General features: G+C 39.0%; 1 long non-coding RNA gene across 3 annotated transcripts in view; it reads left to right on the forward strand.

Moving 5' to 3' along the window:
- Window positions 1-3,724: 3,724 nt before the first annotated feature.
- Window positions 3,725-18,105, forward strand: part of LOC127950698 (uncharacterized) — a 29,564-nt gene continuing 15,183 nt past the window's right edge. For 2 of the 3 annotated variants that reach the window (XR_008152518.1, XR_008152517.1), the window contains exons 1-2: window positions 3,725-3,877; window positions 7,603-8,437. This is a non-coding gene — a long non-coding RNA (uncharacterized LOC127950698). Of the gene's footprint in view, window positions 3,878-7,602; window positions 8,700-18,105 lie in introns of all 3 variants that reach the window. The other variant, XR_008152519.1, reaches the window with a different exon arrangement.

Below are 18,105 nucleotides of genomic sequence, written 5' to 3' on the forward strand. Positions count from 1 at the left end.
TTTTGACTTGATAAAAAAAAAATTAAATATAAACTTATGCAATTGTATATATATATATATATATATATATATATATATATATATATATATATATATATATATATATATATATATATATATATATTAGTGTACAGTTTTCTTTTATTGCATCTAGAAATAAGTGTTTCTGAGTTCTGTGTTTATTTTTTTTATTTTTTTTAGGAAGATTACAGCATTTAATCTCCTCAAAATAAATGTGCATATAAACCATGAACAATTTAATTATAGCTGTATTTATAAAATGCTTACTAATGACTATTAATTTTGGGAGAAGGCTATATGAAGCAGCAACAGTTGATATTGAGGCCTAAGATATTTCTTAAGCTGTAATGATGAAAAAAACAACAACAACAACAACACAAAATTGCTTTTTTTTTTTTCTGCTGGTGATTAAAGAGATGATTAAGTCTCCCTCCCTCTCTCTCTCTCTCTCTCTCTCTCTCTGACACCAAGCCCATCCCCTCTCTCACACATTCACACAAACTCAGCACACACACTTAACACACACACACTTAACACACAAACACACACACACATTACCCACAGTGACAGAGGGACAGAGTGACATCAGATGTATGGTAGTTTTTTAATTTTCTCTCATCCATATAGTGTTGTATAGTCATGAAACTATGCATATTTCCTCAGCATGACTTGTCTTCTATGTGTACATTTTGTTGAAGTGTTTAGAAGCTGCACTTAAAAAAATAAAAGACATTTACTGGTTCCTTTTTTACTGTTATTTCAAAAAATCACCATGACAAAACCATTCAAGCTATCCAAAATTCATTCGCACCTGTTCTGTAAGATAAATTCTTTAAACAGTGGTAAAAGAGGATGTGGTGCTGATCCTTCAAGAGTCACTCCAAACTTATCTGTCCATAAAGCCTATAAATAATTATTCTTAATAGACAGTATTTCACAATACTTCAGCATATTATTCTAATTAAGTGAGGGTCATTTTATCAGTAAAATACATATTTTTCTTTGAAAGATTTCTATAAATGATTTAAATCATTCTAGTTTCTACAATAATTATTTAAAAGTAATCCTATAGCTCCATCTGGTGGCCATTATTGGTACTAAGAATTGCAAGCTTGATTTATAAGTTATGATAGTTTAAATTTTATGCTGGCTCCTGGACATGATAAAGCTATGAAACTTACTGTGCTTCTTTCAAATGATGACTTCTACGTATATAAAAAATTATGAAGAGTTGGAATGAAGAATGTTAAAGATATAGTAAAATAACTATTGTATTTTTTTATGTTACTTTAATAAATCGGTATGGCCACACAATTTAAGGTATCTTAAACCCATTCGCAATTTAACATCTTCAGTATACTGGCATCATGTTGAAAAGGTTTGGTGTGAACTACTTGTGTCTTCTTGGAGGAGTATGATTCATTTACAGGCTGATTTGATCATAAATCCACAATAAAATTTCTGAGTTCTGTATCAATCTGTGTTTTTGTTTGTTTATTTTCATTTTTTTATTTTTCATAGGAAGATAACTGACCCTTTACTCTCCTTTTTAATAAATGTGCTTATAAACCAAGATCAAGCTATTTATAGCTGTATTTATAAGCTGCTTATTAATGACTATTTAAGTTGGGACAAGACTTTATAAAGCATGAACTGACTATTTACTAATGAGTGCAGTTATTATAAAGTGTTACCAATGCATTTACTAATGTTAACAAATTAGACATTATTTTACAGTGTTATAAAATCCTTTAATGACTTATAAGCATTTGTGAAAGTTCTGCTTGCATTACAGCTTAGTCTTCATCTGTGAGCTGAACAGTTTTACTGTTACATCCATGAGATTATGTAAATTAAGATAAATGTAATGTCACAGGATGGAATAGGTCAGTATCAAATGAGTTTGAAATTATTATTTGCAGCACAAATAAGTATTTTTAGAATTTTGTTTTTAATTCCTGAAACTGTCAGAAAAGGATAAGGCCTAAGAGATTTCTTAAGCTGTAATGAAAACAGCAATGTTAGCAACAGCAACAAAAAATAACAATTTAAAATAAATTTTTTTTCTGGTGATTAAAGAGATGATTAAGTCTCTCTCTCTCTCTCTTTCTCTCTCTCTCTCTTTCTGTCTCTCATTGTGTCTGCCACTCAGCTCATGCCCATCCCCCACTCACAGACACACACACACATGCACACACTCAGTCAGCACACATACATTCCTCAAACAGAGGGACAGAGTGAGTTGAGATGTCTGACAGTTTTTTAATTTTCTTTTAATCATACAGTGTTGTAAAGTCATGAAACTATGCATATGTCCTCAGAATGATTTGATCTCTGTATGAATTTTTTTTTAAGTGTTTGGAAGCTGCAATTTAAAAATACAAGACAATTAATGATTCCCTTTTTACTATCATTTCAAAAAATCACCACGACAAAACCGTTCAAGCTAACCAAAATCTGTTCGCAATTTAAGTTCCTCAATGTTTTTTCAACATGTAGACAAAGTTTGGTGAGTATAGTGAACATTTCCTGTGAGGAGTATGCATTAAATCAGAGCTCAATTTAAATATTCAAATCAAAATAGCCGACTTCCTGTTGGTCGTAGCTGATGACTGTGAATTAGAAAGTTGTCCGTCTTGAAAAGAACAATTTATGTACCAAGTTTGGTGTCTGTAGCTAAAACTAACCCCCCCACTTTTGACAAAAGGTGGCGCTATAGAGTGCCTCCTTCACGCCCTTTTAAAAGCTTTTGCCATTGTCTAGCTGTCACTAATACTGATATGTGTTTTGAGTTTCATGTAAATCTGAGCTTGTTGTCTGCCTCAAACTCACCATAACAGAACATTCAAGTTTGACACGTTACCATGGCAACACTATATCAGATATCAATATCCCCACAACAGATTTACATTGGCCGTGTTTTGTCATTATTCTGATGAAGTTTTAAGTAAATAGAGTAAAAATAAGATGCTGAATTCAAAGCATTTGGAAAATGACTCACTTCCTGCTGCCAGTTGGTGGCGCTATAATGTTGACTCTTAATAGTCACATATATACGATCGGTATCATACAACGAACAAACCAATGAAGTTTGATCAAATTCAGGAAATGTATGTGGATGTTATTAGACATTTCCTGTTTCTCATTTCTAGCCATAATTTCCACGCCTCGCCACGGGCAAACCCTTCGAGATATCAAAAATCCCCTCGCAATTTTTCATCCCCAATGTCTTGAGATCATGTTCACAGAGTTTCGTGGCGAACGGGTTGAAAACCTCAGAGGAGTATTTCAAATTCCAGAGCATGCTTTTTTTAAACAGCCCTGAATAGCTGACTTCCTGTTGGGCGGAGCCTGTGACATAAAGTGTGAAAGTTGTTCGGCTCAATGAGATCTATAAGTGTACCGAGTTTCATATAAATACATGCTAGTGTGTGTGAGCTATGGTTCAAGATTTCTGACTGTGTTCCAGGGGGCGCTGTAGAGCCCCTGTGCCACGCCCGGGTCCCAGTCTCTGTGGCGTCCTGATGGCCACAGATTCCAATGTGTGTGCCAATTTTCAAGAGTTTTTGAGCATGTTAAGGCCCCCAAAAACCCCCGGAAGGTTTAATAAAAAATAAAAAAAATAATAAGAAGAAGAATAATCCTTAGAAGAACAATAGGGCTCTTCGCCCCTTCGGGTTGAGCCCTAATTAAAGCTGCAAGCAGCGATGAACGGGCCCTCGCACCCGGGCTCACTGCCATCGTGTGGCTTTAGTAAAAAGGTGAACGTTGAGAAATATGCATTTAAACTCATAAATATAAGTGCAATATATCAAAGTTTATTCCATATGTGTGCCAATCTTCCTGTTGCCAGCAGGTGGCGCTATCGTTATAATGGATTAACAGTTATAACATCTTTTATTCCCATGGCGAGACATCGAACTTAATCATGGCGCCATGGACACGCCTTTTAACAAAAACTCAAGATCTTCACAACTAAACATCACACAGGTCTTTAGATTAGACTGACCACAAAAAAGACACTGATGTCATTAAATTTCTAGGAGTAGTTTGTCACAGTGTGAAATATGTCACTTCCTGTTGCCAATAGGTGGCGGTATGACTATAACTGAATATTGGCATGTAGATCTGTTCAGGTTAAGAGTCTTATCAAACATGTGAAGTTTGGGGCAGATTGGACATTGTATGTGTGAGTTATAGCACCATAATTTTTCATGGCGAATCATCGAAATTTGTCAGGCCGCCATGGACACGCCCTTTAACGAAACCTCAATTCCTTCGCAATTTAACATCACAAAGGGCTTTAGATTACACTGACCAAGTTTACTGTTGATCTGAATAAATCTCTAGGAGGAGTTCGTTAAAATACAACCCCTGAAAATGACAAAAACAACACCAATTTTGCAGGGAAAATTAAAAATAACCGACTTCATGTTGGGATTCGGATTTCGTACCAAGAGACTTTTTTGTAGCTATTGGTGTGTTACATATGTTTGCCGATTTTCGTACATGTACATGACATGTAGCTTGAGGCGCACTCAATTGAAAATGTATAGGTGGCGCTAGAGTTGGGTCCGAGTCCACCTTTGTCGAGTACGAGTCAAGACCAAGTCCACAAACATCGAGTCCAAGTCCGAGTCCGAGTCCAAAAGGGGCCGAGTTGGACTCAAGTCCGAGTTCTTAAAGGCCGAGTCCGAGTCGAGTCCGCCCGAGTCCAGAAAGTAATTAAATTAAAAAAAGATTATAAATTGGTATTGTACATTTTTACATTCTATTAATATTTTAACCTTTCAACCCATTAAACCAATGGCAATATAAAAATGTAATAAAAAAATACCACTGTTACATCTAGTCATTGCCATTGAACATTTTTATTTTATGTCAACAGAACTAGTTTCCTATCAAAAAAGTTTTCAAAGGTTTTATTGTATTACAAGTGCATGAAAATACAAACGAACCTGTTTTATTATTGTATCACACTATATTGTCCTCCAGTTAAAGATGACATTTCAGTTATTTAATGCCTCTCCCCCACATTTGACAGAGGTAAAGTGCAGCCAATGAGGAGATCCTTAATGATGACATTATGAATTTCTTGTTGTCTTGGAGAACTTGCATCATAAAGTTGCATTGCTTGTTTGGTCAGTTCTGGTCTTGCAAATCCTGCAATGCTGAGCTGTGCAGCATCTGTTGGTTGCTGCTGCTGTCTTTGGTACTCGGTTGCATCGGTTTTCGGATCACCAGTACACTGAACCGAAAACCGTTTCTTTCGGAGGCGTCCGATTTGAGAACAGATGAACTGATGATACTGCGCATGCGTGTAATTTTTCAAGTATTTTGTTAAACATCGGAAAGTGTGATAAAACTATAAAAAAAATATGTATATATATATATATATATATATATATATATATATATATATATATATATATATACGTTTTTTTTTTTTAAGATAGGGGCTGCATGTTTCTAATCTGTATATTGTAGATTATGTATGGGCCAAAGGGATTTTCAGGGAAGTTGGACAATAATTAAGACTCTAAAGACTCCATTTTTAATATGAATAAGGGATGATTTATGAAATATCTGTACTGTATTTATAGTTAATGATGACAGATTCACAAACTGAGTTTGTAGTAAACAGAACATGAACAGGAGTAGAGCAGCTGATGATACTTAACTGCAGCATGTGCCGGTGTCCTGACATTTTATCCTACCCTGTCAGATTTTCCTACCCAGGATTTTGAGCGATTCTCGTTCTCGAGTCAAGAACCGGTTGTATCTGTTTTCAGATCATCAGTAAACTGAACCGAAAACCGTTTCTTTCGGACGCGTCCGATTCGAGAACCGAGGAGCTGATGATAATGCGCATGCGTGATTCAGCATGAAGCCGAATGACTCACAGCGCGTCTGAACCGAACTGATTCTTTTGGTGATTGATTCTGAACTGATTTTGTGCTAATGTAATGAGTGCGGGTAAACCGAGGGCTTGAATGAAGGGCAATCTGACGAAACGTAAATTCATTTAATAACAAATACATCGCAATGGATTATGTATCCGGTGAACTGTTTTTTTTTCTTCAACCGGTTTATTGAATCAAACCGTCCGAAAGAACCGGTTCGCGGAAAAGAATCGAACTTCCCATCACTAATCCACACTGATATCCAGTGAGTGGTGCGTGTGTTTCGTCTGCAAGCATGAGACTTCTGCTTGTTGGTGTGGTGCAGTAAAATGACAGAAGGGGAGACATTCATTAATTTATCATTTCAATTTTATGCTGGTTTTATTGTTACACATGACGTGGACTCGACTGTACTCGGAATATTTTCCGAGTCCAAAATGTTCAAGTCCGTGTCAAGTCCGAGTACAAATTCACCCGAGTGCGTGACAAGTCCGAGTTCATTCAAAATTGGACTCGAGTCCGGACTCGAGTCCGAGTCCAAGTTCGAGTACCCCAACTCTAGGTGGCGCTATCGAGCCATTTTGCCACACCCAATGGAATATTAGCCTCCAGATGTGTGCAGGTCAGTACTCTTATCACACATGTGAAGTTTGGGCAAGATCTGATATTTTATGACTGACTTACAACAACTTCTACTCTCATGGCGAGACATCGAACTTTGACATGGCGCCATGGACACGCCCTTTAACGAAAACTCAAGATCTTCTCAATTTAACATCGTACAGGCCTTTAGATTAGACTGACCACAAAAAAAACATTGATGTCATAACATTTCTAGGAGTAGTTCTTCGCAGCGTAAAATATGTCACTTCCTGTTGCCAATAGGTGGCTCTATGACTATAACTGAATATGGGCATGTCAATATGTTCAGGTTCGGAGTCTCATTAAACATGTGAAGTATTGGGCACATTGGACATTGTATATCTGAGTTATAGCAACTTAATTTTTCATGGCAAATCAACGAAATTCGCCAGGCTGCCACGGACACGTCCATTAACGAAAACTCAAAAGCTTCGCAATTTAACATCGCAAAGGCCTTTAGATTAGGCATACCAAATTTGGTGTTGATCTGAATAAATTTCTAGGAGGAGTTCGTTAAAATACAACGCATGGAAATGACAAAAATGACACAAAATTTGCTCATAAAATTAAAAATAACCGACTTCCTGTTGGGTTTAGAATTTTGGTCCAAGAGTCTTTTTTGTAGGTATTGGTGTGGTACATGTGTGTGCCAATTTTCGTGCATGTACGTGAAACGTAGCTCGAGGCGCACACCGCTGAACGTGTATAGGTGGCGCTGTCGAGCCATTTTGCCACGCCCACTTCTGAAACCCAAATCAGACATAAATTTTCGCCAGTTCGGAGGTGTGTGCAAAGTTTCATGACTTTTTGAGCATGTTTAGGCCCTCAAAAATGTGATTCATTTCGGAGAAGCGGAATAATAATAATAATTAAAGCTGCAAGCAGCGATGAACGGGCCCTCGCACCCGGGCTCACCGCCATCGTGTGGCTTTAGTAAAAAGGTGAACGTTGAGAAATATGCATTTAAACTCATAAATATAAGTGCAATATATCAAAGTTTATTTCATATGTGTGCCAATCTTCCTGTTGCCAGCAGGTGGCGCTATCGTTATAATGGAATATTGGCCTTCAGATGTGTTCAAGCCAGGACCCTTATCACACATGTGAAGTTTGGCCAAGATCGGACATTTTATGCCTGAGTTATAACATCTTTTATTCCCATGGCGAGACATCGAACTTCGTCATGGCGACATGGACATGCCTTTTAACAAAAATTCAAGATCTTCACAACTAAACATCACACAGGTCTTTAGATTAGACTGACCACAAAAAAGACATTGATGTCATAAAATTTCTAGGAGTAGTTTGTCACAGTGTAAAATATGTCACTTCCAGTTGCCAATAGGTGGCGCTATGACTATAACTGAATATTGGCATGTAGATCTGTTCAGGTGAAGAGTCTTAACAAAAATGTGAAGTTTGGGGCGGATTGGACATTGTATGTCTGAGTTATAGCACCATCATTTTTCACGGCGAATCATCTAAATTTGTCAGGCCGCCATGGACACGCCCTTTAACGAAACCTCAATTCCTTCGCAATTTAACATGGCAAAGGGCTTTAGATTACACTGACCAAGTTTGGTGTTGATCTGAATAAATCTCTAGGAGGAGTTCGTTAAAATACAACCCCTGAAAATGACAAAAACAACACCAATTTTGCAGGGAAAATTAAAAATAACCGACTTCCTGTTGGGATTCGGATTTCGTACCAAGAGACTTTTTTGTAGCTATTGGTGTGTTACATATGTTTACCGATTTTCGTACATGTATATGACATGTAGCTCGAGGCGCACTCCATTGAAAATGTATAGGTGGCGCTATCGAGCCATTTTGCCACACCCAATGGAATATTAGCCTCCAGATGTGTTCAGGTCAGTACTCTTATCAAACATTTGAAGTCTGGGCAAGATCTGATATTTTATGACTGAGTTACAGCAACTTCTACTCCCATGGCGAGACATTGAACTTTGACATGGCGCCATGGACACGCCCTTTAACGAAAACTCAAGATCTTCTCAATTTAACATCGTACAGGCCTTTAGATTAGACTGACGACAAAAAAGACATTGATGTCAAAAATTTCTAGGAGTAGTTTGTCGCAGCGTAAAATATGTCACTTCCTGTTGCCAATAGGTGGCGCTATGACTATAACTGAATATTGTCGTGTCAAACTGTTCAGGACAGGAGTCTCAATCCAACATGTGAAGTTTGGGGCAGATTGGTCATTGTATGTCTGAGTTATAGGAACTTCCTGTTTCATGGCGAATCATCGAAATTCACCAGGCCGCCACACACAGGCCCTTCAACGAAAACTCAAAAGCTTCGCAATTTAACATCGCAAAGGCCTTTAGATTAGGCATACCAAATTTGGTGTTGATCTGAATTAATCTCTAGGAGGAGTTCGTTAAAATACAACGCATGGAAATGACAAAAATGACACAAAATTTGCTCATAATATTAGAAATAACCGACTTCCTGTTGTTTTTCGGATTTTGCTCCAAGAGACTTTTTTGTAGGTATTGGAGAGTTACATGTGTATACCGATTTTCATACATGTACATGAAACGTAGCTCGAGGCGCACACCGTTGAACGTGTATAGGTGGCGCTGTTGAGCCATTTTGGCACACCCACTTCTGAAACCCATATCAGACGTAAATTTTCGCCAGTTCTGAGGTGTGTGCAAAGTTTCATGACTTTTCGAGCATGTTTAGGCCCTCAAAAATGCGATTCATCTTAGAGAAGAATAATAATAATAATAATAATAATAATAATAATTAAAGCTGCAAGCAGCGATGAACGGGCCCTCGCACCCGGGCTCACCGCCATCGTGTGGCTTTAGTAAAAAGGTGAACGTTGAGAAATATGCATTTAAACTCATAAATATAAGTGCAATATATCAAAGATTATTCCATATGTGTGCCAATCTTCCTGTTGCCAGCAGGTGGCGCTATCATTATAATGGAATATTGTCCTTCAGATGTGTTCAAGCCAGGACCCTTATCACACATGTGAAGTTTGGGCAAGATCGGACATTTTATGCCTGAGTTATAACATCTTTTATTCCCATGGCGAGACATCGAACTTCGTCATGGCGACATGGACATGCCTTTTAACAAAAACTCAAGATCTTCACAACTAAACATCACACAGGTCTTTAGATTAGACTGACCACAAAAAAGGCATTGATGTCATAAAATTTCTAGGAGTAGTTTGTCACAGTGTAAAATATGTCACTTCCAGTTGCCAATAGGTGGCGCTATGACTATAACTGAATATTGGCATGTAGATCTGTTAAGGTGAAGAGTCTTATCAAAAATGTGAAGTTTGGGGCGGATTGGACATTGTATGTGTGAGTTATGGCACCATCATTTTTCATGGCGAATCATCGAAATTTGTCAGGCCGCCATGGACACGCCCTTTAACGAAACCTCAATTCCTTCGCAATTTAACATGGCAAAGGGCTTTAGATTACACTGACCAAGTTTGGTGTTGATCTGAATAAATCTCTAGGAGGAGTTCGTTAAAATACAACCCCTGAAAATGACAAAAACAACACCAATTTTGCAGGGAAAATTAAAAATAACCGACTTCCTGTTGGGATTCGGATTTCGTACCAAGAGACTTTTTTGTAGCTATTGGTGTGTTACATATGTTTACCGATTTTCGTACATGTATATGACATGTAGCTCGAGGCGCACTCCATTGAAAATGTATAGGTGGCGCTATCGAGCCATTTTGCCACACCCAATGGAATATTAGCCTCCAGATGTGTTCAGGTCAGTACTCTTATCAAACATTTGAAGTTTGGGCAAGATCTGATATTTTATGACTGAGTTACAACAACAACTACTCCCATGGCGAGACATCGAACTTTGACATGGCGCCATGGACACGCCCTTTAACGAAAACTCAAGATCTTCTCAATTTAACATCGTACAGGCCTTTAGATTAGACTGACGACAAAAAAGACATTGATGTCAAAAATTTCTAGGAGTAGTTTGTCGCAGCGTAAAATATGTCACTTCCTGTTGCCAATAGGTGGCGCTATGACTATAACTGAATATGGTCGTGTCAAACTGTTCAGGACAGGAGACTCAGCAAACATGTGAAGTTTGGGGCAGATTGGTCATTGTATGTCTGAGTTATAGCAACTTCCTGTTTCATGGCGAATCATCGAAATTCGCCAGGCCGCCACACACAGGCCCTTCAACGAAAACTCAAAAGCTTCGCAATTTAACATCGCAATGGCCTTTAGATTAGGCATACCAAATTTGGTGTTGATCTGAATTAATCTCTAGGAGGAGTTCGTTAAAATACAACGCATGGAAATGACAAAAATGACACAAAATTTGCTCATAATATTAGAAATAACCGACTTCCTGTTGGGTTTTGGATTTTGCTCCAAGAGACTTTTTTGTAGGTATTGGAGAGTTACATGTGTATACCGATTTTCATACATGTACATGAAACGTAGCTCGAGGCGCACACCGTTGAACGTGTATAGGTGGCGCTGTTGAGCAATTTTGCCACACCCACTTCTGAAACCCATATCAGACGTAAATTTTCGCCAGTTCTGAGGTGTGTGCAAAGTTTCATGACTTTTCGAGCATGTTTAGGCCCTCAAAAATGCGATTCATCTTAGAGAATAATAATAATAATAATAAAAATAATAATTAAAGCTGCAAGCAGCGATGAACGGGCCCTCGCACCCGGGCTCACCGGCAGCGAGTGGCTTTAGTTAATAGGTGTACGGTGAGAAATATGCGTTTAAACTCATAAATATAAGTAGAATATATCAATGTTTATTCCATATATGTGACAATCTTCCTGTTGCCAGCAGGTGGCGCTATCATTATAGTGGAATATTGGCCTTCAGATGTGTTCAGGGCAGGACTTTTGTCGAACATGTGAAGTTTGGGGAGGATTGGACATTTTATGCCTGAGTTACAACAACATCCTATTTCATGGCGAAACATCGAAATTTGTCAGGCCGCCATGGACACGCCCTTTAACGAAACCTCAAGATCTTTGCAATTTAAGATCGCAAAAGCCTTTAGATTACACTGACCAAGTTTGGTGTTGATCTGAATAAATCTCTAGGAGGAGTTTGTTAAAGTACGACCCCTGAAAATGGCCAAAACAACACTAATTTTGCAGAGAAAATTCTAAATAACTGACTTCCTGTTGGGATTCGGATTTCGTACCAAGAGACTTTTTCGTAGATATTGGTGAGTTACATGTGTGTACCGATTTTTGTACATGTACGTGAAACATAGCTCGAGGCGCACTCCGTTTAAAGTGTATACGCACTCTGTTGAAAGTGTATAGGTGGCGCTATCGAGCCATTTTGTCACACTCGATGGAATATTGGCCTTCAGATCTGTTTAGGCCAGGTCCCTTATCACACAAGTGAAGTTTGGGCAAGATCGGACATTTTATGCCTGAGTTATAACATCTTTTATTCCCATGGCGAGACATCGAACTTCAACACGGCGCCATGGACACACCTTTTAACAAAAACTCAAGATCTTCACAACTAAACATCACACAGGTCTTTAGATTAGACTGACCACAAAAAAGACATTGATGTCATACAATTTCTAGAAATAGTCTGTCACAGTGTAAAATATGTCACTTCCTGTTGCCAATAGGTGGCGCTATGACTATAACTGAATATGGGCATGTAGATCTGTTCAGGTCAAGAGTCTCATCCAACATGTGAAGTTTGGGGCAGATTGGACATTGTATGTCTGAGTTACAGCAACTTCCTTTTTCATGGTGAAACATCGAAATTTGTCAGACCGCCATGGACACGCCCTTTAACGAAACCTCAGGTCCTTCGCAATTTAACATCACTAATGGCTTTAGATTACACTGACCAAGTTTGGTATTGATCTGAATAAATCTCTAGGAGGAGTTCGTTAAAGTACAACCCCTGAAAATGGCAAAAACAACACCAATTTTGAAGGGAAAATTCAAAATAACCGACTTCCTGTTGGGATCCGGATTTTGTACCAAGAGACTTTTTTGTAGGTATTGGAGTGTTACATGTGTGTACCAATTTTTGTACATGTACGTGAAACATAGCTCGAGGCGCACTCCGTTGAATGTGTATAGGTGGCGCTATAGAGCCATTCTGCCACACCCGGTGGAATATTGGCCTGCAGATCTGTTCAGGCCAGGACTCTTATCACACGTGTGAAGTTTGGGGAAGATCGGACATTTTATGCCTGAGTTATAACATCTTTTATTCCCATGGCGAGACATCGAACTTCGTTGCGGCGCCATGAGCAAGCCTTTTAACGAAAACTCAAGATCTTCACAACTGAACATCGCACAGGCCTTTAGATTAGACTGAACACAAAAAAGACATTGATGTCATAAAATTTCTAGGAGTAGTTCGTCGCAGCGTAAAATATGTCACTTCCTGTTGCCAATAGGTGGCGCTATGACTATAACTGAATATGGGCATGTCAATCTGTTCAGGTTCGGAGTCTCATCAAACATGTGAAGTTTGGGGCAGATTGGACATTGTATGTGTGAGTTATAGCAACTTCATTTTTCATGGCGAATCATCGAAATTCGCCAGGACGCCACGGACACGCCCTTCAACGAAAACTCAAGATCTTCGCAATTTAACATCGCAAAGGCCTTTAGATTAGGCATACCAAATTTGGTGTTGATTTGAAGAACTCTCTAGGAGGAGTTCGTTAAAATACAACACATGGAAATGACCAAAATTACACAAAATATGCTCATAATATTAAAAATAACCGACTTCCTGTTGGGTTTAGAATTTCGCTCCAAGAGTCTTTTTTGTAGGTATTGGTGTGTTACATATGTGTGCCAATTTTCGTGCATGTAGGTGAAACATAGCTGGAAGGCTGTTGATTTTCTTGGTATAGGTGGCGCTGTCGAGCCATTTTGCCACACCCTCTTCTGAATCCTATATCAGACGAAAATTTTCACCAGGTTTGACGCGTGTGCAAAGTTTCATGACTTTTTGAGCATGTTAAAGCCCTCAAAAATGCGATTCATTCGGGAGAAGAAGAAGAAGAATAATAATAATTAAAGCTGCAAGCAGCGATGAACGGGCCCTCGCACCCGGGCTCACCGCCATCGTGTGTCTTTAGTAAAAAGGGGAACGTTGAGAAATATGCATTTAAACTCATAAATATAAGTGCAATATATCAAAGTTTATTCCATATGTGTGCCAATCTTCCTGTTGCCAGCAGGTGGCGCTATCGTTATAATGGAATATTGGCCTTCAGATGTGTTCAAGCCAGGACCCTTATCACACATGTGAAGTTTGGGCAAGATCGGACATTTTATGCCTGAGTTATAACATCTTTTATTCCCATGGCGAGACATCGAACTTCGTCATGGCGACATGGACATGCCTTTTAACAAAAACTCAAGATCTTCACAACTAAACATCACACAGGTCTTTAGATTAGACTGACCACAAAAAAGTCATTGATGTCATAAAATTTTTAGGAGTAGTTTGTCACAGTGTAAAATATGTCACTTCCAGTTGCCAATAGGTGGCGCTATGACTATAACTGAATATTGGCATGTAGATCTGTTCAGGTGAAGAGTCTTATCAAAAATGTGAAGTTTGGGGCGGATTGGACATTGTATGTGTGAGTTATAGCACCATCATTTTTCATGGCGAATCATCGAAATTTGTCAGGCCGCCATGGACACGCCCTTTAACGAAACCTCAATTCCTTCGCAATTTAACATGGCAAAGGGCTTTAGATTTCACTGACCAAGTTTGGTGTTGATCTGAATAAATCTCTAGGAGGAGTTCGTTAAAATACAACCCCTGAAAATGACAAAAACAACACCAATTTTGCAGGGAAAATTAAAAATAACCGACTTCCTGTTGGGATTCGGGTTTCGTACCAAGAGACTTTTTTGTAGCTATTGGTGTGTTACATATGTTTACCGATTTTCGTACATGTATATGACATGTAGCTCGAGGCGCACTCCATTGAAAATGTATAGGTGGCGCTATCGAGCCATTTTGCCACACCCAATGGAATATTAGCCTCCAGATGTGTTCAGGTCAGTACTCTTATCAAACATTTGAAGTTTGGGCAAGATCTGATATTTTATGACTGAGTTACAACAACTTCTACTCCCATGGCGAGACATCGAACTTTGACATGGCGCCATGGACACGCCCTTTAACGAAAACTCAAGATCTTCTCAATTTAACATCGTACAGGCCTTTAGATTAGACTGACGACAAAAAAGACATTGATGTCAAAAATTTCTAGGAGTAGTTTGTCGCAGCGTAAAATATGTCACTTCCTGTTGCCAATAGGTGGCGCTATGACTATAACTGAATATGGTCATGTCAAACTGTTCAGGACAGGAGTCTCATCAAACATGTGAAGTTTGGGGCAGATTGGTCATTGTATGTCTGAGTTATAGCAACTTCCTGTTTCATGGCGAATCATCGAAATTCGCCAGGCCGCCACACACAGGCCCTTCAACGAAAACTCAAAAGCTTCGCAATTTAACATCGCAAAGGCCTTTAGATTAGGCATACCAAATTTGGTGTTGATCTGAATTAATCTCTAGGAGGAGTTCGTTAAAATACAACGCATGGAAATGACAAAAATGACACAAAATTTGCTCATAATATTAGAAATAACCGACTTCCTGTTGGGTTTCGGTTTTTGCTCCAAGAGACTTTTTTGTAGGTATTGGAGAGTTACATGTGTATACCGATTTTCATACATGTACATGAAACGTAGCTCGAGGCGCACACCGTTGAACGTGTATAGGTGGCGCTGTTGAGCCATTTTGCCACACCCACTTCTGAAACCCATATCAGACGTAAATTTTCGCCAGTTCTGAGGTGTGTGCAAAGTTTCATGACTTTTCGAGCATGTTTAGGCCCTCAAAAATGCGATTCATCTTAGAGAAGAAGAATAATAATAATAATTAAAGCTGCAAGCAGCGATGAACGGGCCCTCGCACCCGGGCTCCCCGCCAGCGAGTGGCATTAGTAAAAAGGTGAACGGCGAGAAATATGCATTTAAAGTCATAAATATAATTGGAATATATCAAATTATATTCCATATATGTTCCAATCTTCCTGTTGCCAGCAGGTGGTGCTATCATTTTAATGGAATATTGGCCTTCAGATGTGTTTAGGGAAGGACTCTTATCGAATATGTGAAGTTTTGGGAAGATCGAACATTTTATGCCTGAGTTACAACAACTTCTCTTGCTGTGGCGAGACATCAAATTGTGCCAAGGCGTTATGGACACGCCCTTTAACAAAAACTCAAGATCTCCATAATTTAACATTGCACAGGTCTTTAGATTAGACTGACCACAAAAAAATTACATTTCTGTCAAAAGATTTCTAGGAGTAGCTTGTGGCAGCATAAAACATGTCACTTCCTGTTGCCAGCAGGTGGCGCTATGACTATAACTGAATATGGGCATGTAGATCTGTTAAGGGCAGAAGTCTTATCTAACATGTGAAGTTTGGGGCAGATTGGACATTGTATGTCTGAGTTACAGCAACTTCCTTTTTCATGGTGAAACATCGTAATTTGTCAGGCCGCCATGGACACGCCCTTTATCGAAACCTCAAGATCTTCGCAATTTAACATTGCAAAGGTCTTTAGATTTAACTGACCAAGTTTGGTGTTGATCGGAATAAATTTCTAGGAGGAGTTCGTTAAAGTACAACCCCTGAAAATGGCAAAAAAAACGCCAATTTTGCAGAGAAAATTCTAAATAACCGACTTCCTGTTGGGATTCGGATTTCGTACCAAGAGACTTTTTTGTAGGTATTGGTGTGTTACATGTGTGTACTGATTTTTGTAAATGCACGTGAAACATAGCTCGAGGTGCACTCCGTTGAAAATGTATAGGTGGCGCTATGGAGCCATTTCGCCACACCCAATGGAATATTGGCCTTCAGTTGTGTTCAGGCCAGGACTCTTATCAAACATGTGAAGTTTGGGGAAGATCAGACATTTTATGCCTGAGTTACAAATTTTATTCTCATGGCGAGACATCAAACTTTGTCACGTCGCCAAGGACACACCCTTTATCGAAAACTCAAGATAATCACAATTCACTATCGCAAAGGCCTTTAGATTAAACTGACCATAACACAATTTAGATTTTATTAGATTTCTAGGAGTAGTTCATTGCAGCATAAGGCATTCACTTCCTGTTGCCAGCAGGTGGCGCTATGACTATAACTAAATTTGGGAATGTTGATCTGTTCAGGTCAGGAGTCTTATCAAACATGTGAAGTTTGGTGCAGATTGGACATTTTATGTCTAAGTTATAGCAACTTCATTTTTCATGGCGAAACATCGAAATTCGCCAAGCCGCCACAGACACGCCCTCAAACGAAAACTCTAGATCTTCGCAATTTAACATCGCAAAGGCCTTTAGATTACACTGACAAACTTTGGTGTTGATCTGAATAAATCTCTAGGAGGAGTTCGTTAAAGTACAACCTCCGGAAATGGCAAAAATGACAAAATTTTGGATGAGAAAAAAAATAATAACTGACTTCCTGTTGGAATTTGGATTTCGTACCAAGAGACTTTTTTGCAGATATTGGTGTGTTACATGTGTGTACCGATTTTCATACAAGTACGTGAAACGTAGCTCAAGATGCACTTCGTTGAAAATTTATAGGTGGCGCTGTCGAGCCATTTTGCCACACCCACCTTAGCAAACCATTGCATACCTAATATTTTTCCAGCTCTGACGTGTGTGCCAAGTTTCATGACTTTTCGAGAAAGTTTCAGAAAAATAATAATAATAATAATAATAATAAACAACACAGAAACAAGAGGGTCCTCACACCATCGGTGCTCGGGCCCTAATAATAATAATAATAAACGGAGCAATTCCAAGAGGGTCCTCACACCATCGGTGCTCGGGCCCTAATAATAAAAAACAAAGCAGATACAAGAGGGTCCTCGCACCTCGGTGCTCGGGCCCTAATAAACGGAGCAATTCCAAGAGGGTCCTCACACCATCGGTGCTCGGGCCCTAATAAATGGAGCAATTCCAAGAGGGTCCTCACACCATCGGTGCTCGGGCCCTAATTAAAGCTGCAAGCAGCGATGAACGGGCCCTCGCACCCGGGCTCACCGCCATCGTCTGGCTTTAGTAAAAAGGTGAACGTTGAGAAATATGCATTTAAACTCATAAATATAAGTGCAATATATCAAAGTTTATTCCATATGTGTGCCAATCTTCCTGTTGCCAGCAGGTGGCGCTTTCGTTATAATGGAATATTGGCCTTCAGATGTGTTCAAGCCAGGACCCTTATCACACATGTGAAGTTTGGGCAAGATCGGACATTTTATGCCTGAGTTATAACATCTTTTATTCCCATGGCGAGACATCGAACTTCGTCATGGCGACATGGACATGCCTTTTAACAAAAATTCAAGATCTTCACAACTAAACATCACACAGGTCTTTAGATTAGACTGACCACAAAAAAGACATTGATGTCATAAAATTTCTAGGAGTAGT

Source organism: Carassius gibelio, chromosome B2, assembly GCF_023724105.1.
Source record: "Carassius gibelio isolate Cgi1373 ecotype wild population from Czech Republic chromosome B2, carGib1.2-hapl.c, whole genome shotgun sequence".
In the NCBI taxonomy this organism is placed as follows: Eukaryota; Metazoa; Chordata; class Actinopteri; order Cypriniformes; family Cyprinidae; genus Carassius; species Carassius gibelio.